Below are 26,526 nucleotides of genomic sequence, written 5' to 3' on the forward strand. Positions count from 1 at the left end.
AACGTCAAACTGCAAGGAAACCTGAGGAAAATCATACTGGTCAAGGTTTTGGACAATCACATCTGACCACTGCAAGGGAGAATCAGCATACTGTGCGTAAAGAATATCGTAACTACTTCACGTTTGCACATGCCATCTGGGAACAAGCGGTGGACTTCCTGTGACATTCCGTGTAGCCTGCACCATCAGTCAGAAAATAGGAAAAGCCTGACTTGGGAATTAATGACTCACGCATATGCCGCTGCTGTTCACACCGCAACGCAGATGGCTTCATTTGTAGTGGTACTGTGACCAGGACGCATGGACTGCTGGTGAATTGCCTCACATTGTATTCAGCGGTGAATCAAACTTCTGTGCTACCCCAGATGACTATTGTCGGCAAGTATGGTGGAGACCTGGAAAGAGGTCTCATTCTTCCAACGTTTTGGAGGGATGGAGCGGTGCTCTTCCTGGTGTTGTGGTGTGGGGAGCAATCGGGTGCAACTAAAAGTCATGGCTAGTAGTGACAGATGGAACTCTGATGACATAATGGTCTATCAGGACATCCTGCAGCCTCATGTGTTACCTCTCGGGCGACAGTATAGAAGTGGTGTTTGCCAACAGGACAATTCTCCTTCATACACAGGGCATATTTCTATGAACAGTTTGTGTGATATTGATGCATTACTGTGGCCAGCAAGATTGCAAGATCTGTCCCTGATAGAGTGTGTGTGAATCAGCTTGGACGTCAACTGTCTCAGTGCCAATACACAGAATAATGAGGATGAATTACAACAGTTTAGGCCAGCTTGCCTCAGCAGACTTTATCCCTCAATCGAATCAGTGAATGCATCCAGGCCAGGGGGGTGATCCTTATTTTGCCAAATATTTCGTAAATTTGACTTGAGAGTTAATCAATATCATTACATAATACTCTGTCAACCTGTAAAGTTTTATTTCGTTTCCGCCTGGGTTTTTCATCTTTTTAGTCAGGCAGTGCAGAATTAAACCTTTTTTATTTCACACCTCTAGGGTACCTCGTATGCACAGTAGTGGCCACATCTCAGAGATGGTCATTATAATGGGACTCTCAGTGCTGAATGTTCTGCAAGGCACTCATGCAAGGCAAAGTTAATGCTCTTCCTGGCCTACAGAAACACTTCAAACAGCATTCCCAGCTGGGAAATGTAGTACACTATTGAAATACATTGTGAGGAGGTTCCATTCAATCAATAACACAGCAAGCAAACACCCAATGCATCACCGATATGCTCACCTTTCGCATGGTTTTAGCACATAATTAAATGTAAGAAATTCTGCTCTAGAGCAGTACGCATCCCATTTTTTTTTTTTTTTTTTTTTTTTTTTTAACAGTTTCAAAGTCCTACGAGCCAGCTGGATACCATAAGAGAACGTCAGCTATCAAGCTATGGAGTTAGAGCAAGCGGCTGTTAAAGAGTCATGTAGGACCATTGAGATCCTACAGGGCATTGAGTATGGCTCTCCTAAAGCCATCAATTCGATATTCACATGACAGTCATGGGAACCAGACTAATGTGAGCAGCAACACTGTGGGGAAATAAACCACAGTTTTGACAGAGTACGATCCTGCAGCAGTTTTCTTCTGACTAATTACTATTTCTCCTTCTTACACGAGGTATTACAAATGGTAATACTTGCATAACCAAAGATGTAGTACAACTTCAAGTTAATTAGATGTTGGTTGCATGGTGCCTTCATAATGTTTCAATATTAATTAATGCCTAGCAGAGTAATTAGGAAAATATGAGTGTTAGTACTCATGTGTTGACATATATTCTTCCAATCAGACGTTCAGTTTATTGCCAAGTAATACCTCATTTATGATTAATGTGAATCTACTGGAAGTAAGTATCTAATGCAAGTTGCTGCTTCTTTAATCATGTGCGCTCCTGTAGTTTTGAGATTCTTTAACCTAGCAACACCTACTACACGCAATTACAGGGTTTTACAGATGCATGTCCTTGATCTGTGATAAACACGCTTATCTCAGTATTTTTAAAAACACTTCATTCTATTTTACCTGTAAGATCGTAGGTACTTACCTTGTAAGTGTGACATACACTAATGAGCCAAAGCATTATGACCACCTGCATAATAGCTTGTTTGTCCGTTTTTGGAACGAAATCCAGGGTGATTATAATTACAGTTAAACTTCCAAAACGCTGAAGAAATAACACCACTGGTCAGAATGACTCCAAATTGCAACAGAATATTATCGGAGAAGGGGAAAAACGTATGAGAAGAAAAAATAGTGTGAAAATTGATCAACAGATGGCGCCATATATGTCAGAATACGTAAATGAAAACACCTGTCATGCGCACGACCCATTGAAGTTGGTATAAACATGTCGGGTACATGGCTTTTCAACCTTTCACGTCTGCTACGTTCGCCATGACTGTCTCAATGCAGGGTCGCGCACTGTTTATGCAGCTGTATTACAAGAATGATGACTGTGCACACGTCGCTCTACATCTGCATCTACATGTACGTGATTACTCTGCTATTCAGAATAAAGTGCCTGACAGAGGGTTCAGTGAACCACCTTCAAGCTGTCTCTCTACCGTTCCACCCTCGAACGGCGCGCCGGGAATGCGCACTTAAATTTTTCTGTGGGAGCCCCGATTTTCCTTATTTTACCGTGATGACCATTCCTTCCTATGAAAGTGAGTGCCAACAGAATATTTTCGCAATCGGAGGAGAAAACTGACGAGTGAAATTTCATGAGAAGATCCCGTCACAACCAAAAGCGCCTTTGTTTTAATGATTGCCACTGCAATTCACGTATCATGTCTGGCACTAACTCCCTATTTCACGATAATACAAAACGAGCTGCCCTTCTTTGAACTTTTTCGATGTCATCCGTCAGTCCCACCTGATGCGGATCCCTCATCGCACAGCAATACTCCAGAATAGGGAGGGCAAGCGTGGTGTAAGCAGCCTCTTTAGTAGAACTATTGCACCTTCTAAGTGTTGTGCCAATGAATCACAGTCTTTGGTTTGCTCTACCCACAACATTATCTATGTGATGGTTCATATTTACGTTATTTGTAATTGTAATCCCTAAGTATTAAGTTGAATTTACAGCCCTCAGATTTGAGTGACTTAGTTCGTAATCGAAATTTAGCGGATTTCTTTTCTTACTCATGTAAATAACTTCACACTTTTCTTTGTTCAAGGTTAATTGCCACCTTTCGCACCATACAGATATCTTATCTAAATCATTTTGCAATTCGTTCTGGTCATCTGATGACTTTACAAGGCGGTAAATGACAACATCATCTGCAGTCAGTCTAACAGGGCTACTCAGATTGTCTCCTATGTCATTAATATAGATCAGGAACAATAGAGGGCCTACAACACTTCCTTGGGGAACGCTGGATATTACTTCTGTTTAACTCGGTGACTTTCCGTCTATTACTACGAACTGTGATTTTCCTGACAGGAAAACACGAATCCAGTCGCACAACTGAGGCGATAATCCATAGGTACGCAGTTTGGTTAGAAGACGCTTGTGAGGAACAGTGTCGAAAGCCTTCTGGAAATCTAAAAGCATGGAATCAATTTGACATCCCCTGTCGATAGCACTCATTACTTCAGGAGTATAAAGAGCTAGTTCTCTTTCACAAGAACGATATTTTCTGAATCCGTGCTGACTATGTTCCAATAAATCTTTTTCTTCGAGGTACTTCATAATGTTCGAACACAATATACGACTATATTTAAAAAAAAACCCTACTGCCAATCGACGTTAGTGAAATGGGCGTATAATTCAGCGGATTACTCCTATTTCCCTTTTTGGGTACTGGTGTGACTGGAGCAATTTTCCAGTCTTTAGGTGCTGATCTTTCTGTGAGCGAGTGATTGTGTATAATTGCTAAATACCGTATGGAGCAATTGTATCAGCATACTCTTCCCTTTATTACGGTACTGATTTAAGCTGCTTTGCTACACCCAGGATATCTACGTCTATGTTTCTCATCTTGGCAGTTGTTCTTGATTGGAATTCAGCAATATTTACTTCGTCTTCTTTGGTGAAGGAGTTTCGGAAAAGCGTGTTTAATAACTCTGCTTTAGTGGCACTGTCATCAGCGACTTCACCGTTGTTATCGCGCAGTGAAGGTAGTGATGGCGTCTTGCCACTGATGTGCTTTATGCATGACTAGAATCCCTTTGGGTTTTCTGCCAGATTCCGAGCCAAAGTTTCGCTGTAGAAATTATTAAAAGCATCTCGCATTGAAATACGCGCTATATTTCGAACTTCTGCAAAACTTTGCCGATATTGGGGATTTTGCGCTCGTTTAAATTTGGTATGCTTTTTTCGTTGCTTCTGCAACAGCGATCTGACCCGTTTTGTGTAATATGGGGAATCAGTACCATCATCACTTATTATTTTATGTAGTATATATCTCTCAACTGCCGTCAATGCTATCTCTCTGAAATCATTCCATATCTTTTCTACGCTTACATGATCAGATCGGAAGGAGTGAAGACTGTCTCTTAAAAAAGCGTTAAGAGCATTTTTATCAGCTTTTTTCAAATAGATGTACTTTGCGTTTCTTTTTGACGGTTGTAGGTGTTGCGGTATTCAGCCTAGCGGCAACTGCCTTGTGGTCGCTAATCCCTGTATTCGTCATGATACTCCCTCTTTTCCAGGATTATTGATTGCTAAGAGGTCAAGTATGCTTTCGCAACCATCTACGCTTCGAGTGGACTCATGAGAACTAATTGTTCAAAATAATTCTCTGAGAAAGCATTCAGTAGAATTTCGGAAGACGTTTTATGCCTGCCGCCGGCTTTAAACGTATAATTTTTCCAGCATATCGAGGGTAGACTATAATTTGAAATGAGGCTCAAGTTTTCTTTCGACTGTTCAGCAACTGTATCTTCTGAGTAGCGAGTCGGTAAAACGATCCAATTACTAGTTTAGTCCGATTGTCAAGTATAACCTCTACAAATACTATTCCGCAGGAACTATCTACTTCAATTTCACTATACGGCAAACTATTTCTGACAGCAATAAATACTCCACCACCAATTGTAATTAATCTATCCTTTCTGAACACTGTTAGATCGTTAGAAAAAATTTCTGCTGGTCTTATTTCCGGCTTTAGCCTGCTTTCTGTACGTATAGCTATTTCAGCTTCAGTGCTTTCTATTAGGGCTTAGAGCTCTGGTTCTTTCCCAGCACAGCTACGACAATTTACAACTACAATACCGATCGTTTCTACAACTACCGTACTGTGTTTTACCTGCCTCCTTTTAGACGGACACCCTTTCTGTGGTTTGCTGAGACCCTCTAACCTAAAAAACCGTCTAGTCCCTTCCACACAGCCCCCGCTACCCGTGTAACCAACCTGTGTGTAGAGGACTCCTGGCCTATTAAGCAAAACCCGGAAACCCACCGCCTGATGGAGCAAGTCAAGGAATCTGCAGCCTACACGGTCACAAAACCGCCTAAGCCTCTGATTCAGACCCTCCACTCGGCTCTGCACCAAAGGACTACAATCGGTTCTATCGCTCTGTAGAAGTTCCGCATACTCAAGGGTTGGTCCGATGGTCCGTTGGTCCGATGACTGTCGTGGGTCTGGAGAAAATGGTTCGGAAATTCGAAATGATGGGTTCTTCTGGCGTGCAGTCTGGTAGAGGGAGGAAACAAATTGATTCAACGTCAATGGAAGCATTGGCCACAGCAATGCAGGAGGAGACGAGTGGTGGTGTGCAAACGTGTAGTGCACGGAGAATTGCCCGAACAATGGACACACCCGTGGGCACGGTGCATAAAATCCTACGAAACATCCTTCTTTGCTATCCACTAAATTACCCATGTGCATGAGTTGCTTCCTATTGACCAACCAGCAAGAGACCTTTGCTTTAGAATTTCTTGCTCGCATGGAAGTGGACAATGATTGGCCATGGAAGATTTTATGGAGAGACGACGCCCACTTCCATCTGACAGGATACGTCAATACACAGAATCGTCGAATATGGGCAACGAAAAAATCCATACGCAAATCAACCAGCACCACTTGATCCTGAAAAGATCACTGTGTGGTGCGTGTTTACGGATTCATTTATCATAGGGCCATATTTTTTCGAAGAGACAGATGCTTCCGGTCCTGTAACCTGTATCGTTACTGGTAAGCGCTATGTGTGTCTTTTGTGCAACCACGTAATTCCAGCTCTCCAACAGCGTGGATGTGATCATTTTTATGCAACATGGCGCACCTCCGCACACTGCAAATCTAGTTAAGCAGCTGCTGAAGCGTCATTTCGGAAATGCTAGAATCATCAGTCGCCATTTTCCTACAGCGTGGCCACCCCAATCACCTGATCTTAATCCGTGTGACTTCTTGCTATGGGGCTATCTGAAACATGTTGTGTTCAGTGTTCCAATTGCAAACTTAGCTGCATTGAAGGCACGTATTGCGCAACACATTCTGAACGTGACCCCGGAAACACTTCGATCAGTTGTGAAACACGCTGTTTCCCGATTTCAACTTGTTGCAGAAAACGGTGGGCAGCATATTGAACATGTTTTGCGCCAGTCACCCGGAAATTAATAATCCGATTTGATTTTGACTAGTGTTTTTTATGCGGATTTGGCCTCAGGACAATTAAAAACCTATGTGATTGATGCTCTTTATGCAGTTTTTGCCCTCAGTACAATTAAAAAGCGGTTTTTCCCATTGGATGTGATATGACGTTGCTGTGGTGGATGGGCTTACGTAACTAACAGTATTCCACGTGTACATCCATGCATACTGAGTAGTACAGTTTGACGTCAAACGTACATCTTAGACGTTGTTGTTCGGTTCATTTGTCATTTGTAGTCGACCCACTATTAAATTATGATGCTTACAGCACCTCTATTGTTACATTTTGTAATTATTTTTCTTCTGCTTACGTTTTTCCCCTTCTCCGGTAATATTCCGCTGCAATTTCACGTCATTCTGACCAGCGGCGTTATTTCTACAGCGGTTTGAAAGTTTAACTTAATTATAATCACCCTGTACATCCCTGATTCTGCGTATCAGGTATCCAACAGTTTGTTGGTAGGTTTGCGAAGATATGTGGCATTAGATGTCTACGCACAGGTCAAGTAATTCGAGTAAATCACGAGCTGCTGATGGCGTCCAATAGTAACCCAGATGGGTTCCATAGGATTGATTTAAATTAGGCGGATTTGATCGCCGAGACTAAAAGTTAAGTTCACTGTAACGCTCCTCAAACCACTGTAGTACGGTTCCGGCTCTGAGACACGGACAGTTACACTGCTAAAAGATGACATCGTCATAGGGAAAGACATCAAGCATGAAGAGACGCAGGTGGTTAGCAGTCACGCGGGGTAGCCGTGCGGTTAGAGGCGCCTTGCCTCGTTTCACATGGTTCGAGTCCTCCCTCGGGCATTGGTGTGTGTGTGTTTGTTGTCCTTAGCGTAAGCTAAATTAAGTAGTGTTTAAGCCTAGGGACCGTGTGTGTGTGTGTGTGTGTGTGTGTGTGTGTGTGTGTGTGTGTGTGTGTGTGTATGTTGTCCTTAGCGAAAGCTAAATTAAGTAGTGTGTAAGCCTAGGGTCCGATTACCTCAACAGTTTGGTCCCTTAGAAACTTACAACAAATTTCCAGGTGATTCGCAGCTGTCAGCATGTCTTCGATTACTACCACAGGTCCGAAGCACGCGCAAGAGAATGTCTCCCATAGTGTAACACTGCTCTCACCACCCTGCGTCCTTGGAGTGCTGCACGTGTTCAGCCGCCGTTCATCGATCACGGCGTTTGTGGAGGGGACCATCGACCGAGCGTGGCAAAAATGTGACTCGCCCGTAGAGCCGACACGTTTCTATTGATCGACGGTCGAATCCCAAAAGTCCACTGCGATCGTAATTGACGATGTCGTTGGTCAACATGTGAATACGTAGGCGTGGTCTGCTGTGGCGGAGCAGCGTGCTGCAAAACTCTTATGCTTGCACTACCGTTGTGCTCTTTCGGCATTCTGTGAAGAGTCGTGGACGTCCAACGGCTAATGCCTTGTGGTAGTTTCACTGCCCTACCTCTTTCCGTAGATGTTCACAACAGTAGCGTATTCACAACTTCTCCGTTTTCGAGATACTCGTTCACAGGCTCTGCTTAATAATAATCTGCCCTCTGTCAAAGTCCCTTATCTCAATGGATTTCGGCATTTGCAGCACATATCTTCGCTAGGATATCTCCCGGCCGTGTCTGCTCCGCTTACATACATTTGTTAATGCGTTACGTGTCCGCCGCATTACCAGGCGGCACGCAACGTTGTGGTCTGCAGTGGTCATCATGTTGAAGCTTTTTTTTAAAAAAAAAAAAAAAAAAAAAAAAAAAAAAAAAAAAAAAAAAAAGATGTGAGGTCCGCCAGTTATGCAAAACACTGTTTTTCTCAGTACCCAAACACGTTTCGGCACCACTGTGCCATCATCAGTGGGTTTTCGTTTTTTTATTTATTCTGCAATGTGAACATTTTGTTAAATGATTATTAAATTATGTGCATTTTGACTTCAAACAACAGATCCTTCTAAGGAAGCACACAGAAAACACACCACACACACACACACACACACACACACACACACACACACACACACACACACACATAAAGATAAAGTGCAAAAAAAATTCAAAGAGACAACACGCACAGTTAACGAAGCACACACACGTACACACACACACACACACACACACACACACACACACACACACACAAAGATAAAATGCAAACAAAATTCAAATTTGGCGCCGAACTCTCTGGTGAACAAATGAACACTGACTGGGCAGGGACACATAAGAAAACCACAATCACACTGTGTTCTGGTCTAGTGAAAAAATATTTTACTACGTTATTTGTGGAAAATACTTGTCATAGTTACGTATGCATCACAACATCTCAGCATGATGTGGAGAATGGAAGCGCTTGCCACACGAAAACGTATGTAAATACGAAAATAGGCGCGAAAACATCGCGAAAAACTAAATTACATTCTAGAAGACAGATTAACTACCAGCAAAAAACTTTCTCATCAACATCGTTTGGTTGCGGATGACAAGCTACCTGTAGTAATTAACACAAAAGTGATCCAGAAAGTTAATGCTCACCAAATGTAAAGGTATTTACATAAAGAAATGATCTGTTGTTTGAAGTAAATATGCACATAATTTTATAATCATTTAACAAAATGTTCACATTGCAGAATAAATAGAAAACCGAAAACCCACTGATGATGGCACAGTGGTGCCGAAACATGTTTGGGTACTGAGAAAAACAGTGTTTTGCATAACTGGCGGACCTTACATTCAAAAATTTTTAACTGCAAACACGGCCAATACAAGGAGCTGCATATCAAAAGATGGATGTTTAAGTATTATTCACCGAGAACATCGACCGACCACTGCTTTTGGATCAGAGAAAGATCAGGCGCAGAATGACCAACGTGGTTGTCCGTAGATTAAAGAACAATATCTAAGCACAGGTACTGCATTCTTAGAAATGCTAAGAAGTTTTGCTCTTAAAAATGTGAAGTTGGTAAACTGGTCAGAGTCGTCCACACAATCATTGAGTAAACATCCTGACACGGAAACTGGACACGCGAAAATACTAAACTCCGTCTTCTGAAATCAGTTCAGTACGGAGTGTCGTAGTATAACTGACGTTCACAAATGCGGTCACAGGGTAGGATAGAAGCGAAAGGCGACTGTACGTGACAGGATATCGCTACTGGTCTTCCAACATACCAGCCATTTTACATAAAGGCCTCCTCAAGGCTGCCATGTTCTTGAGCTGGTGCAACGCTGCTGTTCACTGCATACTTTCTACTGCCACCTCCTCAGCTAACAATAGCTTGTTGTTCCGACCTTCTCGTATCTCTCCGGTTCCAGCAAAGAACTTCGTTGGTCCACCTACTATTCAGTCTTCTGGCTACATTTCCCGTCCATTTCTATTACATTTTCAATAACGTAATACACTACTGGCCATTAAAATTGCTACACCACGAAGAAATGCAGATGATAAACGGGTATTCATTGGACAAATATATTATACTAGAACTGACATGTGATTACATTTTCACGCAATTTGTGTGCATAGATCCTGAGAAATCAGTACCCAGAACAACCACCCTTGGCCGTAATAACGGCCTTGATACGCCTGGGCAGTGAAACAAACAGAGCTTTGATGGCGTGTACAGGTACAGCTGCCCATGCAGCTTCAACACGATACCACAGTTCATCAAGAGCAGTGATTGGCGTATTATGACGAGCCAGTTGCTCGGTCACCATTGCCCAGACGTTTTCAGTTGGTGAGAGATCTGGAGAATGTGCTGGCCAGGGCAGCAGTCGAACATTTTCTGTATCCAGAAAGGCCCGTACAGGACCTGCAACATGTGGTCGTGCATTATCCTGCTGAAATGTAGGGTTTCGCAGGGATCGAATGAAGGGTAGAGCCACGGGTCGTAAAAAATCTGAAATTTAACGTCCACTGTTCAAAGTGCCGTCAGCTCGAACAAGAGGTGACCGAGACGTGTAACCAATGGCACCCCATACCATCACGCCGGGCGATACGATAGTATGGCGATGACGAATACACGCTTCCAATGTGCGTTCACCGCGATGTCGCCAAACACGGATGCGACCATCATCATACTGTAAACAGAACCTGGATTCATCCAAAAAAAATGACGTTTTGCCATTCGTGCACCCAGGTTCGTCGTTGAGTACACCATCGCAGGTGCTCCTGACTGTGATGCAGCGTCAAGGGTAGCCGCAGCCATGGTCTCCGAGCTGATAGTCCATGCTGCTGCAAACGTCGTCGAATTGTTCTTGCTGATGGTTGTTGTCTTGCAAACGTCCCCATCTGTTGACACAGGGATCGAGACGTGGCTGCACGATCCGTTACAGCCATGCGGATAAGGTGCCTGTCATCTCCACTGCTAGTGATACGAGGCCGTTGGGATCCAGCACGGCGTTCCGTATTACCCTCCTGAACCCACCGATTCAATATTCTGCTAACAGTCATTGGATCTCGACCAACGCGAGCAACAATGTCGCGATACGATAAACCGCAATCGCGATAGGCTACAATCCGACCTTCATCAAAGTCGGAAACGTGATCGTACGCATTTCTGCTCCTTACACGAGGCGGCACAACGTTTCACCAGGCAACGCCGGTCAACTGCTGTTTGTGTATGAGAAATCGGTTGGAAACTTTCCTCATGTCAGCGCGTTGTAGGTGTCCGCCACAGGTGCCAACCTTGTGTGAATGCTCTGAAAAGCTAATCATATGCGTATCACAGCATCTTCATCCTGTCGGTTAAATTGCGCCATCGGAAGCCTGTCTCTCAAAACTGTATTTTGTTTATTAAAACAATTCCAAGCTACTTTTCAAAACAATTCCAAGCTACTTTTCAATCTTCTGTCTACAGTCGTCTCTTGCTAATTCAAATTCAAGAAGTCGTATTTTTGGGTAAACGTAAACAGTAATCTGGACCCTTGAAAAACCAAAATAAATTGAAGAAATCATTATGTGTTTTGGTACACTCGATAAACAGAAGCGATTGGCGTGGTATATCGCCCGCAAACTATCTGTAATTCGAAGTTAGGGCCTTCAAACGACATGCTTCCGTACTCGTTTAGTCTTTCAGCTCTTGGGACTCATTCGTTTATTCAACAACGCATAATGTACTACAGTACACTAATCAACTGTAAAAATGACTTCAAACAAGTACAAGTGTTTGACTCTTCCACGAGAGGAGGCCGTGTAATGTGAAGTGAGGTAAAGGATGTAGCGAAAACTTTCAGGCTTCCGTCACTCACACTGTCAACAATCCTACACCAGAAAGATTAGATTGCTGCAAACGTATCATACGGATGGAGGAAAGCGACCTGGCAAGATGAGTTTCTGCGTCTTGGAGAATGTTTATTGAAATAGTTGTTTATAGCAGATCGTTGGAGAACGAGGGTTACAGGAAAGGGCTCTGAGCACTATGGGACTTAACTTCTAAGGTCATCAGACCCCTAGAACACAGAACTACTTAAACCTAGCTAACCTAAGGACAGCACACACATCCATGCCCGAGACAGGATTCGAACATGCGACCGTAGCGGTCGCGCGGTTCCAGACTGTAGCGCCTAGAACCGCTCGGCCACCGCGGCCGGCGAGGGTTACAGGCGATTGGAAAATGGCGTAGGTAATTCCAGTTTGTAACTAGAGTCGTGGGAAAGATGTGTGCTAGCTCTAGACCTAAATCGCTGGCGTCTGTCTTTCGTAGCACTATGGAACACGTCCTATGACCAAATCGGCTTTGAAGTTTCCTTTGCGGAAATTAACAGGCGAGCCTGCATTAGCAGAGATAGCGGATACCGTTCCCACGCAACACTAAATACTTTTTGCTTGCCACACATTCCACGGATGCAACTACATTTGCAAACAGCCACAGGGACGTTAAATAATAATGCAACTCATTTTTTTCTGACAGCAGGTTCGTATTAGTCACGATTCCAATGTACCATATTGTTCCGCACTCTTATGGCTACAGAACCCTATTTTCAACATAATCTCCGTTCAATGCGAAGGCTTTACGCCACCTTACTGGGAGGGCCTGTATGTCCACATCGTACCACTATTCTAGTCGACTCCCCATCATCCACATACAGTTTCCTGTGGAGTGCATCCTTCATTGGGCCAAACAGATGGAAGTCGGAAGGTGCGAGTTCTGGGCTGTAGGGAGGATGCTTAAGAACGGTCTAATGAGGCTCAGTCAGTTTCTCTCGGGTGTGTCAGCCCTACCAACACAGGAAACTTTAGCGACAGCGCCGGACATTTGCACAAGCCCCGCCCATTTACCCCCCTCCACACCTACGCCCCGCCACACGAACCAAGAGCGCATCAATATGATCTTTGGTAGTCCTCATCGCTGTCGTGTTTTTGTTCGTCGTTTTTTGTTTTACCGCGGTTGTTCATACTAGCAGTGTTGTGCTGTTAGTACTTCTTAGCAGTTTGTGTAATACTGTCAAAATGAAACATAGATATGCACTCTCAATAAAGTTATCATACACAAGGTACCTAATCTTGAATGTTGTGGGCAACTGCTGTCAAAACTGATATCTAACAGACATTAAAGTACGATAACATGTGTTGGAATGACACTGACGAAATTATGTACATATGTTTAACAATATGCAGCTCTAAAGCTCTCAAACACTGAAGAAGAAGAACTCAAAGTAATCTCGTGTATGCTATAAGCAAGCAGTCATAAGGGTTCATAAGTAAAAATTCACCCATTACACAGGCAAATATTAATGAAGAATGTCACTGTATAAATATCAGACTGTTTGCATTACGCATTTCTACATTATCCCCTCTTATATTCTTTAGTCTTAATGAGGTAATCAGAAACAAACCAAGATATCGACTTTGCCTTGTTTATGCACAACATTGACTTTAGACAATCGAGATAATGGACAGCATCCTTGGTGATAGTACCAATTAATATTTCCCAACAGAATTTCTTCCACTACGCGAGGTGACGGAAATTTGCGCTCACTGCAGTTAACAAATATCAGATTTTTTGATATAGTGCAGATGAAAGCTCACGAAATAAGAAAGACAGAGTGGATACCATTTTTATTTTTCATTCTTATTGATGATTGTTCAACTCGCATATTCAATGAACATATTTCTAATTCTTTTCACAATGGTACCGGAAAAACTGTATTTCGTACTAACTACTGGTTTTCTCCCTTGATATGACTGGCATATCTGTGATAGGAACAACTTTGATGTTGGAACATGCGGCAGACCATGCGCGAAGCTTAGGATATGGATTGGTGTGGAGGGGGGTGATTGGGCGGGACTTGTGCACCGTCCGGGGCTGTCGCTAACGTTACGTTACGAACACAGACGTCCTGTTGTGCAGCGAGGTGTTTGTGATCCGTCGATCACCTCGAATGGAGTATCAGCACATTCCAACACTGCAGGAGTCAGCCGTGAGCGGCGGGCCGGCATGCTGGAGATAGGACAGGTTTGCGCGACCTTGATGCGATGATGGCAGACGTCTCGCCCAAAGACTCGCCGTGCTTTTGTTCATTACCTCTTTTTCCATAGACATTTAGCAAGCGCCTATGAATGTCTGGAATGCTCTGGTTTCTCCTTCAAATGAAATTCAGTGACAGCTTTCTGACTGGAACGCACCGCTATTATAAACACTATTGTGAAGGGAACGTACAGCGAAGCCACCTGTTGACACTTCGTGGAAATATAGCGGCCGAAGCGGGGACATTCCATGACGCCCCACAACAAATTGCTGGCCGATAGAAAAACAATGTGTTGCTTTACTTACTGAACCCCCCTCGTACAATACCCGACGCAATGAAGTTCATACTTACAATTTCTAACAGCCTATGGTGGACATCTGAAATGGTTTCAGCATTCACAAATTACGTCGAGGCTGTCGAACCACACATGAACAAACTAAGTTCTGTGTCCGCGGTGTCTCATTGAGTAACGGCGTTTGACACCGTTGATAGTGATCCTTCTCTTGATGTTATTCAAGGAAAGCAGACTACTGCTGACACAAGGTTTACACCTTCTCTCAACATCATACAACAGAAACATCTCACAACACAACACCACTCACACACACTACACTCTATTACAAACACAACATGACACAATACATACGGCAAATTACAATCACGTACACTCAACTGACAAAGACGCAATTGTCACGCATCACGACAAAAGAGGGCGTGCGCACAGGAAGAAAACCCTCTCCAGATAAGCGGCTCAACTTCCCCCTCGAGGTCTCTGTTGTGACTTGGCAAGACAGCCAAGTCACTAGGCGAGGAAGCCGAAATGCACGCGTTTACGCTCACGCAGACTGGCGTGAGGTCTGGAACATTACAAGGAATTAGAGTAGCCAAAAATAGTACATAGCTTCTGGAATACTTAACTTTAATTCATAATTGTATAACATCGCTCTTGATTGTATAGAAGTATAATAGTAATATATCAAAGGATAATGGCGCCTTGCTAGGTCGTAGCAAATGACTTAGCTGAAGGCTATGCTAACTATCGTCTCGGCTAATGAGAGCGTAATTTTCAGTGAACCGTGGCTAGCAACGTCGGCTGTACAACTGGGGCGAGTGCTAGTACGTCTCTCTAGACCTGCCGTGTGGTGGCGCTCGATCTGCTATCACTGACAGTGGCGACACGCGGGTCCGACGTATACTAACGGACCGCGGCCGATTTAAAAGTCGGGAACACAAGCCTCTCCATCGTGTTCTGTCTTTCCACCATTCCCCCTCTTCCACCTTCGTCCAGTTCTCTCCTCTTCTCGTCACACATTCCTTCGCTCCCTTCACCCATCTATCTCCTGGTCTTCCCCTGGGCCTCTTCCCCTCCAGTTGCATATCGAACATCCTCTTTGGAATTCTTCCCTCATCCATTCTCTTCATGTGTCCATACCACTGCAGTCTTGATTTTTCTATCCTGTCCTGTACTGTACTGGTTCCTCCTTTAGTCTTTCCCTCACATACACATTTCGCAATCTGTCTCGTCTTGTTACACTCAACCTGCTCCTCTGGAACTTCATTTCACTAGCTTGTATTCTACTTTTGTCGCTTTTGTGCATTACCAATGTCTCACCTCCTTGCTCCAAATAAGCCCCCTAATGCATTTGAAGAACTGCCCTGCTTTTCTGCACCTTTCATTTATTTCCATTGCGTTTCCCCCCTTACTTTCAATCATGCTTCCCAGGTACTTGAAGTTCTCTACCACTTGTAGTTTTTCCCCTCCACAAGTTATATCCACATTTGGCCTATTCTTCTTCCTTGTTGTGACAATTATTTCACTTTTCTTTGCAGAGAAATGCATTCCATATTGTGCTGCCGTTGCCTCCCATACATCTAACTGCTCTTGCACCTCCTTCTCGCAATTTCCCCATAACATCAGGTCATCGGCAAAAAGCACTGCTTTCATTATATGATCTCCAATTGCATCTGATACTTGCTGTACGATTTCATCCATAACAATAATAAACAATTCACAATATACATAAATGAAATGAAAAGTCGTGTGGCTAGGACCTTCCGTCGGGTAGACTGTTCGCCTGGTGCAAGTCTTTCGATTTGACGCCACTTCGGCGACTTGCGCGTCGATGGGGATGAAACGATGATGATTAGGACAACACAACACCCAGTCCCTGAGCGGAGAAAATCTCCGACCCAAGCGGGAATCGAACCCGGGCCCTTAGGATTGACAGTCTGTCGCACTGACCACTCAGCTACCGAGGGCGGACAATATATACATAAATGACCTGGTGTATAACATCAGAAGTTCACTGAGGCTTTTTGTGGATGGTACTGTAGTAAGTATATAGAGAGGTTGTAACAATGGAAAATTGTACTGAAACGCAGGAGGATCTGAAACGAATTGACGCATGGTGCAGGGAATGGCAATTGAATCTCAATGAAGACAAGTGTAATGTGCTGCGAATACATAGAAAGATCCTTTACCATTTACCTACAATATAGCAGGCCAGCAACTGGAAGCAGTTAATTCCATAAATTATCTGGGAGTGGGCATTAGGAGTGAGTTAAAGTAGAATGATCATGTGAAGTTGATAGTCGGTAGAGCAGATGCTACACTGAGATTCATTGGAAAATCCTAAGGAAATGCAATCCGAAAACAAAGGAAGTAGGTTACAGTACACTTGTTCGCCCACTGCTTGAATATTGCTCACCAGTGTGGGATCCGTACCAGATATGGTTGATAGAAGAGATAGAGAAGATCCAATGGAGAGCAGCGCGCTTTGTTACAGGATCATTTAGTAATCGCGAAAGCGTTACAGAGATGATAGATAAACTCCAGTGGAAGACTCTGCAGGTGAGACGCTCAGTAGCTCGGTACGGGCTTTTGTTGAAGTTTCGAGGATATATCTTCACCGAGGAGTCAAGCAGTATATTGCTCCCTCCTACGTATGTCTCACGAAGAGACCATGAGGATAAAATCAGAGAGATTATATCCCACACAGAGGCATACTGACAATCTTTCTTTCCATGAACAATACGAGACTGGAATAGAAGGGAGAACCGATAGAGGTACTCAAGGCACCCTCCGCCACACACCGTCAGGTGGCTTGCGGAGTATGGATGTACAGGGCTATTACAAATGATTGGAGCGATTTCACAAATTCACTGTAGCTCCATTCATTGACATATGGTCACGACACACTACAGATACGTAGAAAAACTCATAAAGTTTTGTTTGGCTGAAGCCGCACTTCAGGTTTCTGCCGCCAGAGCGCTCGAGAGCGCAGTGAGACAAAATGGCGACAGGAGCTGAGAAACCATATACCGTGCTTGAAATGCACTCACATCAGTCAGTCATAACAGTGCAACGACACTTCAGGACGAAGTTCAACAAAGATCCACCAACTGCTAACTCCATTCGGCGATGGTATGCGCAGATTAAAGCTTGTGGATGCCTCTGTAAGGGGAAATCAACGGGTCGGCCTGCAGTGAGCGAAGAAACGGTTGAACACGTGCGGGCAAGTTTCACGCGTAGCCCGCGGAAGTCGACGAATAAAGCAAGCAGGGAGCTAAACGTACCACAGCCGACGGTTTGGAAAATCTTACGGAAAAGGCTAAAGCAGAAGCCTTACCGTTTACAATTGCTACAAGCCCTATCACCCGATGACAAAGTCAAACGCTTTGAATTTTCGGCGCGGTTGCAACAGCTCATGGAAGAGGATGCGTTCAGTGCGAAACTTGTTTTCAGTGATGAAGCAACATTTTTTCTTAATGGTGAAGTGAACAGACACAATGTGCTAATCTGGGCGGTAGAGAATCCTCACGCATTCGTGCAGCAAATTCGCAATTCACCAAAAGTTAACGTGTTTTGTGCAATCTCACGGTTTAAAGTTTACGGCCCCTTTTTCTGCTGCGAAAAAAACGTTACAGGACACGTGTATCTGGACATGCTGGAAAATTGGCTCATGCCACAACTGGAGACCGATAGCGCCGACTTCATCTTTCAACAGGATGGTGCTCCACCGCACTTCCATCATGATGTTCGGCATTTCTTAAACAGGAGATTGGAAAACCGATGGATCGGTCGTGGTGGAAATCATGATCAGCAATTCATGTCATGGCCTCCACGCTCTCCCGACTTAACCCCATGCGATTTCTTTCTGTGGGGTTATGTGAAAGATTCAGTGTTTAAACCTCCTCTACCAAGAAACGTGCCAGAACTGCGAGCTTGCATCAACGATGCTTTCGAACTCATTGATGGGGACATGCTGCGCCGAGTGTGGGAGGAACTTGATTATCGGCTTGATGTCCGCCGAATCACTAAAGGGGCACATATCGAACATTTGTGAATGCCTAAAAAAACTTTTCGAGTTTTTGTATGTGTGTGCAAATCATTGTGAAAATATCTCAAATAATAAAGTTATTGTAGAGCTGTGAAATCGCTTCGATCATTTGTAATAACCCTGTAGATGTTTTCCTAGGGTTATGTTGACTAAGAAAGTACGGATCGGAACACACAATCCAAAAGGCAAGAGGGCATGAGAGGTAGGGGGCAAGAGATGTGACTTTCTGCACTTTCTAGAGCGTTCGTAATACGAGGGTTCTGTTTTTGTGTTTTTACCGCGGCATTTTTTGGCCACAAATAGTTCTGTTTCTAAAGCATTGACCTTTAATACTTGTACCCTTTTCGTACATTTGAACCACGTTTTTCCCAGTCTTTCTTAGTAACTCAAAAACGTTTTTGTGCAAATATCGCTAACTGAGCGGGATATGCTTTCTCTTCACATTTTAAGAAACATTTGAATTCAAAATGGATTCATTAAATAGTAATATAGACGAACTGAGATGTCATATCAATGTGATACTAAAATATTTAATAAAATCTTCGATTTGTTAAGTTTATTTGATAAACTGTATGAAAAATAGTGAATACTTACGTCCAATACCTGGTAAAAGTACACAGAAAAAAAAAAAAATGCTGAAAGGACCAACATATCGGGGAAATGTGTCATAACATCTACACAGGATGTCCGAGGAGGAATGATCAGTAATCAGGGATATGACAACAACTATCATTTTACGCAAAAAAGTCTAATTTATTGCATGTTAAATGTTAGTTGAATTCGAAGACAAGAACATAAATGCTGTAAGACAAAACAATTTATATAATACAGTTCTTTCTAGCAGTACGAATGGAACTACTCGTAAACTGCAAGTGGTACACTCGAAAAAACGAGAGACGTCTTAATGAGACTAACCCCTGCGAAATTCTGCGTTAGCGCTTTTTTCCGCCAACTCCTAATATCGATAATGTGTTTACGATAAATCATTGTCATCTCCACATAGTGTCACGCTAATAGGTTCACCAAAACACAACTCAATGCTCATTTCCGAAGGGGCTCGTGTGAGATGTGGATTACTGATATTGCGCCAACAGATTTCAAGTTTTCTTTTCGGCTTCACGTTTTCACACTGACGAAAGACACGTATTAGTCGGAATTCCACGCACAGCGTTTTAAGACAGGAAAGTACCCACGTTTGTCCGACGGTATGAAAAGTGATTTACTTCTAGCGGTGACTAAGGTGGTAAGCAGGCGGATGAGTATGTATCTCATACAATACATGTTTCCCGGCTACGTGTTCTCTTCCCGTTTGCCGCTCTAGATAAACGTAACTACCTGGCTATTCCCTGTAGCCGGCTTGAGTGGCCGAGCGGTTCTAGGCGCTTCAGTCTGGAACCGCGCGGCAGCTACGGTATCAGGTTCGAATCCTGCCTCGGGCATGGATGTGTGTGGCGTCCTTAGGTTAGTTAGGTTTAAGTAGTTTTAAGTTCTAGGGGACTGATGACCTCAGAAGGTAAGGCCCATAGTGCTCAGAGCCATTTGAACCATTATTCCTTGTACTTCTCACTTCATTCCCTCTTCATTCATTCTTGACAAATCTGTGCATGCATGAGATAGGTGTTTGGGGACCATGACAGGACGGCCACTGTACAGATATCTTATCTCGAAGCTTCCGCCGGGTAACAAAACTGGCTCTAAATCCAGTTCACTGTAAAGCTGCGCGCTTCACACGACATGATAATCTAGTGAAGTTCCAGCATGATTTTTATGATTCACATATGAAGTCAGTCATGTCATACAGAAGCCTAGGAGAAGCACTGCGTAGAAGAATGGAGCATAGCGACCACAGTTACATTCACATACAGAACAAACGTGAAGCTGCAGTTCAGCGACAGAGTACCACGACACTGCATTATGTCCACAAGAGAAACGGCTGACCATATGGTGTACGATTTATGTTGCAATGCTATTCGATGGAATGACTCCACATCGCGTTGGTCTAATAGGGCTACCGGAATTTACAACAGTGGCAAAATGTGCAGCATAGTTAGCACGATTTCTCAACGGCTTGCGCTCTCTTAACGACGTTCAGCAGGCTGGTAACCAATAATGGCGGGAAATTATACACTACTGGCCATTAAAATTGCTACACCAAGAAGAAATGCAGATGATAAACGGATATTCATAGGACAAATAGATTATACTAGAACTGACATGTGATTACATTTTCACGCAATTTGGATGCATAGATCCCGAGAAATCAGTACCCAGAACAACCACCTCTGGCCGTAATAACGGCCTTGATACTTTTTTTTTTGTCCAAGGTTGACAACTGCAACATTGAGGAACGCGTTAACAGCCATGGCCCTCGTGGTTAAGTGGGTACGGTATTGGACTGTGAAGCGCGCGAGCTAGAAATCCCTTTGTGCCATTTATTTCTATTTCTTCTTTTTTTCATAACTTCATGAACTGTCTCTTTGGTCACTGAAACGCTTTTTTTTTCTCTTTCTGTAGTCTTGGCAGTTGTCATACTATACCTTGGTTATAGAATAATGTGGTAAGAATACAAGTAAATGTGATGAATAGTGAGAGCAGATGAGATACCACATAGAAGTCTCACGGAAATGAAAACGAATAAATGGATGTGAACTGTGTTACAACATAGGAATCCGAGGGTCAAAACTTCCAAAACGGAACGCAATTTCAAAAACGTTAAAAACATATGTCTTGACACAGCACACAGAAACTGTGTGATTGTGAAACTGTTGCATTCATAAGTTGCAGCTTATGTGACGAACTTTTATGTTTTCATCATTTCCTTGGGAGTGATCACATTCACAAGCAAAGTAAGCACTCCCTCTTCAGGCCACTTTTGGCCCATCGGTACCATCCTCAGCTGAGGATGCCGATAGGATGGGTGTGTGGTCAGCACACCGCTCTCCCGGTCGTTATGATGGTTTTCTTCGACCGGAGCCGCTACTATTCGGTCGATTAGCTCCTCAATTGGCATCAAAAGGCTGAGTGCATCCCGAAAAATGGCAACAGCGTATGGTGGCCCAGATGGTCACCCATCCAAATACCGGCCACGCCCGACAGCGCTTAGCTTCAGTGATCTGACGGGGATCGGTGAATCCACTGCGGTAAGGCCGCTGCCGACATTCATATTCATGCGAACGCCAACGCCTAAAGCTGACAAGGAGGCTTATCTAAATCACTCACCAGGCGTACAAATTAGGTCCTACCGTATGACACACGTACTAATGTCGTGCACGACACTTCAGACGTGTTTTCCGGTGGAGGATTCGGTTGACTTGTCGCCTTATCATCAAAGGTTTGCGATTCCCATTCGAAAGCCTTTTCCGTCTGCTAATACAATAGTTGTGAATAATCAACTGTCACTATAGGTGCCTTCTTTATAGCTCGCTGTTGCAAACGGACGTTACACCACGACACAAACACAAATGCAAATACAGCGAAAAACACAGTTCAGCGAACCTTCTTCCTGCTTGATTTGTGTTCAGTTTTTGACGGGCTATCCATTGGGCCCTCTTACCAGTAAATCTGAGGGGGGTGCTATGTGGAGTTCCCCTTCTTCGCAAAGAACGAAAGGCTTGAAGGACTATGTAGAACGAAACCTGAAGACAATGTTACGGATACTGCGAGAAGAATTTCACACAACACTGAAAGAACTAAGTCGAAACGAGCAAATAGAGTAAATGGCATTCCCTCAGAGTTAGAAAGACCTTCGGGAGAACAAGCTACGACAAAACTTTCACGTGGCGTTGCAAGACAGACACAAAACCCCAATACTACAATGAGTATGTAATAATTCCAAATTCTGAAGAAGGTAGTTGCGAGCAGCTGTGAACATTATTGAACCACCAGTTTTTTAAGTCGTGGGTACTATATTCACGAGACGAATTATTCACAGACTAACTAAAACAGACGTAGCGCCAGATATATGAACATTAGTTCAAGTTGCTGAGGAATATAGGTAAACCCGAGCCAAGATACTGTTAGAATATGGACTGGAAGAAAGGTACGCCTGAATTTATGGTATCTGTAGGTTTACAGAAACTGTCCGAAGATGTTGACTGAGTTAGGCTCGAGGTCTCGCTGAAACACGGATAAAGTACAGGGAGCGAAAGGTTATCTTCAACTTGCAGGAGAGCCAGAATGAGGCACTAGGTGAAAAGGGAGTGAAACAGACAAATAGTAGTTACGACTTTAAATCACAGTTTTCAATAAAATATCTACTGCTCTTGCTGTGGTCAAAATCAATATAATTATGTTTTTGAGACGAAATATTGATTAAGTCTATTTCAGTCATATCGTTATGGAAGCAGTGTGCGTGCACATTATTGACTTTAAAAATTTTAAAAGCCATGCCATTCAATTCGTTATTTGCAGTCTACAATGTATTAAATTACACTACTTGCCATTAAAATTGCTACACCAAGAAAAAACGCAGATGATAAACGGGTATTCATTGGACAAATATATTATACCAGAACTGACATGTGATTACATTTTCACGCAATTTCGGTGCATAGATCCTGAGAAATCAGTACCCAGAACAACTACCTCTGGCCGTAATAACGGCCTTATTACGCCTGGACATTGAGTCAGACAGAGCTTGATGGCGTGTACAGGTACAGCTGCCCATGCAGCTTCAACACGATACCACAGTTCATCAAGAGTAGTGACTGGCGTATAGTGATGAGCCAGTTGCTCGGCCACCACTGACCAGACGTTTTCAGTTGGTGAGAGATCTCGAGAATGTGCTGGCCAGGACAGCAGTCGAACATTTTATGTATCCAGAAAGGCCCGTACAGGACCTGCAACATGCGGTCGTGCATTATCCTGCTGAAATGTAGGGTTTCTCAGGGATCGAATGAAGGGTAGAGCCACGGGTCGTAACAAATCTGAAATTTAACGTCCACTGTTCAAAGTGCCGTCAATGCTAACAAGAGGTGATCGAGACGTGTAACCAAAGGCACCCCGTACCATCACGCCGGGCGATACGATAGTATGGCGATGACGAATACACGCTTCCAATGTGCGTTCACCGCGATGTCGCCAAACACGGATGCGACCATCATGATGCTATAAACAGAACCTGGATTCATCCGAAAAAATGACGTTTTGCCATTCGTGCACCCAGGTTCGTCGTTGAGTACACCATCGCAGGCGCTCATGTCTGTGATGCAGCGTGAAGGGTAAACGCAGCCATGGTCTCCGAGCTGATGGTCCATGCTGCTGCAAACGTCGTCGAACTGTTCGTGCAGATGGTTGTTGTCTTGCAAACGTCCCCATCTGTTGACTCAGGGATCGAGACGTGGCTGCACGATCGGTTACAGCCATGCGGATAAGATGCCTGTCATCTCGACTGCTAGTGATACGAGGCCGTTGGGATCCAGCACGGCGTTCCGTAGTACCCTCCTGAACCCACCGATTCCATATTCTGCTAACAGTCATTGGATCTCGACCAACGCGAGCAGCAATGTCGCGATACGATAAACCGCAATCGCGATAGGCTACAATCCGACCTTTATCAAAGTCGGAAACGTGATGGTACGCATTTCTGCTCGTTACACGAGGCATCACAACGTTTCACCAGGCAACGCCGGTCAACTGTTGTTTGTGTATAAGAAATCGGTTGGAAACTTTCCTCATGTCCGCACGTGTAGGTGTCGCCACCGGCGCCAACCTTGCTTGAACGCTCTGAAAAGCTAATCATTTGCATATCACAGCATCTTCTTCCTGACGGTTATATTTCGCGTCTGTAGCACGTCATCTACGTGGTGTAGCAATTTTAATAGCCAGTAGTGTATTATAGACAACATTAGGTGTTTCATGTTTGTATGATGTGTAAATGTACGTAAATCAATGACAAAAAGAGAAATCAGGGTAAAAATGTATCTACTGGAATTTCAAGCAAATTGGCACGCTAACGAAAATGCATAATTTGTCAAACTGGGCTGTGTTCATTTCCAGACGGTAATCTTTCGAGTCGTTTGTTTTTTTTATATCTGTAAACTAATTTCTTTACGAAAATCAGTTTTCGCTGACCGTACATGCAAGACAGTCGGCTTGGCCCCTTTCCGAACGGGTACCTTAAGGCTTTTCCTCGATTTCTGCCTTAAGTATTTTAGTTCATAGTTTTGAGTAACCCAAGTTTCATCCAAACAGAATATAGGTCGCATGTCACCTGAAGCACGCAGCGAAAACATCGTCCCTGAAAATTTATTTCTGGAGGCCACTATGTTGTTGCGTTCAAGTAAAAATTGTCTATCGTCATTCTGACGCTTGTATTTAAATCCTATATCTTTTAATATGCGGCTCACAGATCTAGTGAAGTTTCTATTTTCAAATAACTTTTTTCTCAGTTTTTCCGATGTTTGGTACTCTCCATCGTGAAATTCAGTGACTGTCCTTCTGACAACGTCTTTATCGAAGTCGTTTAGTTTGGTAAAGAGCTCTGTGTTCAGTTTTTTTCCTTAGAGAATTGAACGTTGGGGATTTTCCCTCACGACACGCGCACTAGATAGTTTTTAAACCAGCTTCAGAAGCTGCATCACAAATAACCTGTACGATAGGAAAGTTTTTTCTTACGATGGTTGATTTTTTTCGGTAACACGATCATTGCATTTCTTGATATCATTGCTGTTGATTATGCCTACCTTATGCAAATAATTCCTATTGGCTATTCGATGTTTTAAATATTTATAGATTATGGATTCGCTTTGCTGCAGAAACTCAGTTGCCTTTTTCAGCCGCATTGCTATCAAAGTGCATCTTGTTGGAATTGTTCGGAAACACCACTTACATGGCACAAGGGGAAATCTCTCTTCGTGCTTTTCTATTTTCAGGTTACACAAGCACTTCAACTCAGTAAATAAAATGGAAAAAATAATGTCACAAGATACACTTTTTTACTTCGAGTCAAACTGTCGAAAGTAATAACTCAATAAAAAGCGGATAACGAGATCTGCGCGAAGATCTACACACTGCTTCGCTACTGACGCTGAAACTAGGCAACTACGGACGCTCAGCGTTGCCATTTTAGGATGTTAGCGAGCGCTACGCGAGAATAGGAGCGCTTGCTGGCATTCGCCAGTCCAGTACGTCTAGCCAGGGCTTTGGTTAACACAAGAGTAATAGTGCTCCACAGCAATTAGCGCAAAGAACATGAAAATTGTGAAGAAAAACGTTCGTAACTTGATAATATGCTTATGTTTCGTAAGTGAATTCATAATGCGACCTCTAGCACGTGACATGAAAATTGTGAAGAAAAACGTTCGTAACTTGGTAATATGCTGATGTTTCGTAAGCGAGTTCATAATGCCACCTCTAGCACGTGACCAGATGGCAGGAATCTTTAGATTCAAACCAAGAACTCGAATAAATGTACGTAGTCACAAATTACGTTAAAAAATTAGACAAACTCTTTTCTAATCTAAAACTATCGCATTTCAAAACAAAACTGAATTATTCTAGATTCCACTAACGATGCCCGTAACTAAAGGAAAAGCGAAACGTGTCTGGAACAAATAAAATACACTGCTGCAAGAAATGTAGTTTTTTAAATTAAGATTTCTGTGCTTGCTGCGGTTGATGGATACGCAACGAAACTTATCACTAAACAGATTTATTGTAGTCACACAGGTGAGGTGCTGTCCCTCCCCCCGCTCCTTCCTCTTCCAACAAACTGCAGAGTGAAAATCTCATTCTGGAAACATCCCCCAGGCTGTGGCTAAGCCATGTCTCCGCAATATCCTTTCTTTCAGGAGTGCTAGTTCTGCATGGTTCGCAGGAGAGCTCTATAAAGTTTGGAAGGTAGGAGACGAGATACTGGCAGAAGTACAGCTGTGAGGACAGGCCGTGAGTCGTGCTTCGGTAGCTCAGATGGTAGAGCACTTGCCCGCGAAAGGCAAAGGTCCCGAGTTCAAGTCTCGGTCGGGCACACAGTTTTAATCTGCCAGGATGTTTCATAACCAAGGAATCCTGTTAGAAAAAAAAAGCGTGAATGTAAGAGTGACAAATCTAATTTATAGGCATTTTGGTCCTTTGCTGGGAGAAGTAGGTTTTCTTTCGTTTGTGAGCCATTCTCCTA

General features: G+C 43.4%; 1 protein-coding gene across 1 annotated transcript in view; it reads right to left on the reverse strand.

Annotated features, from left to right (window-relative positions):
- Positions 1-14,921, reverse strand: part of LOC124605222 (cyclic GMP-AMP synthase-like) — a 207,608-nt gene extending 192,687 nt beyond the window's left edge. Inside the window, exon 1 of the mRNA XM_047136771.1 lies at positions 14,737-14,921. The gene's annotated coding sequence lies outside the window, so the exon portion shown is untranslated. The remainder of the gene's footprint in view (positions 1-14,736) is intronic.
- Positions 14,922-26,526: the final 11,605 nt, after the last annotated feature.

This window comes from Schistocerca americana, chromosome 3, assembly GCF_021461395.2.
Source record: "Schistocerca americana isolate TAMUIC-IGC-003095 chromosome 3, iqSchAmer2.1, whole genome shotgun sequence".
Lineage (NCBI taxonomy): Eukaryota > Metazoa > Arthropoda > Insecta > Orthoptera > Acrididae > Schistocerca > Schistocerca americana.